Genomic DNA, 2740 nt, shown 5'->3' with positions numbered 1-2740 from the left:
TGTTTTTTAACTGTATTTCTTTCTTTTTTGTTACTGAGAATCAAACCCAGGACATTGCACTCTCTAGGTAAGTTCTTTGACACCGAGCTACATCCCAGCTCCCCATGTGCTCTTTTCTCTACACTTCATCCATGACAGAGTTCAGATATGGTAGCAACAATAACTAATAATAAAGTAAAATAAAGTGGCATAGTTATAGCAAAATATTGTAATAACCATTGGATTAGCTGGGTGCCAGTGGCTCACAGCTGTAATCCTAGCTATTCAGGAGACTGAGATCTGAGGAGCGTGGTTTGAAGCCAGCCCAGGCAGAAAAGTCTATGGGGACTCCTATCTTCAATAAACTATTCAGAAAAGGCAGAAGTGGCACTGTGACTCAAGTGGTAGAAAGCTCTAGCCTTGAGCATAAAGAGACTCAGGGGCAGCACCCCAGCCCTACTAACTTCAAACCCCAAGACAGGCAAAATAAATAACTAAATAACCATTGGGTGCGTGTGTTCCCTGTCTCTCAATCTGGAATTTTCCACTTTATATTTTTTTAATCACCGATGACTGCAGGTAACTGAAACTTCTAAAAGTAAAACTACAACTTGGGGGTGGGGAAGCGATGACACTCTTGGTCACAGTGGAATCACAGGTACTGCACTGGCCCTCAATAAACAACTGTTAAACTGGACTATTAAACGAAGGTGTATGAAATAACTGTTTTCTGGTACTGAATAATGTACACTGCAGGGACTGTGCTTCTGGAGAGAAGAGAAGAAATTGAGTTGGGTACCAGTATCGCCTTTATTTGCTGCTACCAGGAGTGTCTTTCCAGACTGGCTCAGAGAAGGAAGACCAAAGAGATCTTGCTGGGTTAAGGAGATTGGGATTGCTATTGAGGTCACTAACGTGGCTGAAATTTGTGGATCAGGGTATCAGAGAAAAGATGCTACAGGGCTGGGGTGTAGCTAAGTATTAAAACTTGTACTTGGCATGCACATGGCGCTAGGCCTTCATCCCTAAGATGGAAAGGAAAAAAGGGAGGAAAAGAGCCATGGAGATCTGTCTCTGCATCCCCTCGTCTGGCTAGATGAAGGTTGTGCATGGATGAGACTGTTTGGAACCAGTAAACATGAAGATGGAGCTGTGGAGATGAGCTAAACTGAAGCCCAAATTGGAAAAAGGTGGAGGAATGAACAGAGTTCCAATGATGGATGGAACGATGCCCAGCAGCTCAACAAGCAAGAAATTGGAGTTCAGGGTGAGAGGAAATATTGAAACAGAAGGATGTTTTACAATAACAACTAGGTCCATTATTTTCCCCCACCCCCCCAGATCGACTTAAATACTAAAATTTGATGGCTGTAAGAGAGTTTTTAAAAATTAGTAGCATGCTTCATTAAAATTACAAGAGAGGGTTGGGAAGGTGGCTCCGTGGTAGAGTGCTTGCCTTGCATGCCAGAGGCCCTGGGTTTGATTTCTCAGCACCACATAAGCAAAAAGAAAAAAGCCGAAAGTGGCGGTTGTGGCTCAAGTGGTAGAGCACTAGCCTTGAGCTGAAGAGCTGAGGGACAGTGCCCAGGCCCAGAGTTCAGGCCCCACGACCGGACCCAAAAAAAAAAAAATATTTTACAAGAGAAAAAAACACAATATCAGGAATATGTGTCAAAAAAGACAAAGACAGCACTATGTAAATCTTGTAGAAAATAAAAGGAAACCTAGAGAATTTTGTAGAAATACATGTGTCAGGGGCTGGGAAGGTGGCTCAGTGGTAGAGCGCTTGCCTTGCATGCCAGAGGCCCTGGGTTTGATTCCTCAGCACCACATAAGCAAAAAGAAAAAAAAAAAAGCCGGAAGTGGCGCTATGGCTCAAGTGGTAGAGCGCTAGCCTTGAGCAGAAGAGCTGAGGGACAGCGCCCAGGCCCAGAGTTCAGGCCCCACAACCGGACCCAGAAAAGAAATACATGTGTCAATAAATACATGTGTGTTCACTTCGGCAACACATATACTAAAATTGGAACAATACAGAGAAGATTAGCATGGCCCCTGTGAAAAGATGACATGCAAATTTGTGAAGCGTCCCATATTTTTCAGAAAGAATGAATGACATTGCCCCATTTGTTAGGAAATGGAAAGACTTGGAAAAAATTATATTAAGTGAAGTAAGCCAGGCCCAAAGAAACATAGGTCCCATGGTTTCCCTTATTTGCAATATCTAGTATATGTCTGAGTCAAGCAGAAAAGGTCAGATAAGTTGATGTTAGGAAAATGAACATCTGTATTCAGATGTTTTTTCTTTCATGCGATTGTTTCTAACACATTTATAAGATTATTTCTTTGTTGCTTTGTATGTCCCTCCCCCATGGTATAACCCCTGCTTTCACTATATTTGATGTTGGTATAATTTGTGGAGGGGAAGGGAAAAAACAAATCAGGTGGACTCATTGCAACAATGAGATGTACAAGTCGTTATGTCAAAAAATGAACTTTACAACTTTGGTGGGGGGGCGGGGGGGAGGATGGGAAGGGGAAACAAAGGAGGAAGCTACAATGCTTGATAAGAAATGTACTCATTTCTCTGAAACTACTGCAGGACAGAGTAGGAGAGACACTTGAACTAATAGGCACAGGAAGAAACTTCCTGAACAGAGTCCCAGGGTCACAACAAATTGGAGAGAAACTCGACAAATGGGACTACCTTAAAATAAAAAGCTTCTGCACAGCTAAATCTATCGCAACCAAGCTACAAAGACAA

The 2740-nt window shown here is 42.6% G+C and overlaps 1 non-coding gene across 1 annotated transcript; it reads left to right on the top strand.

Moving 5' to 3' along the window:
- The first annotated feature begins 1969 nt into the window (after nt 1–1969).
- Nucleotides 1970–2076, top strand: LOC122113326. The gene has a single exon (XR_006148410.1). It is a non-coding gene; the product is annotated as a U6 spliceosomal RNA (small nuclear RNA).
- The last annotated feature ends 664 nt before the right edge of the window (nt 2077–2740 follow it).

The sequence above is a fragment of the Dipodomys spectabilis genome, unplaced genomic scaffold, assembly GCF_019054845.1.
Source record: "Dipodomys spectabilis isolate Male_0828 unplaced genomic scaffold, ASM1905484v1 ptg000096l, whole genome shotgun sequence".
NCBI classification, from domain to species: Eukaryota; Metazoa; Chordata; class Mammalia; order Rodentia; family Heteromyidae; genus Dipodomys; species Dipodomys spectabilis.
The sequence above is the reverse complement of the archived record's forward strand: the minus strand, read 5'-3'. Positions and strand labels throughout refer to the sequence as shown.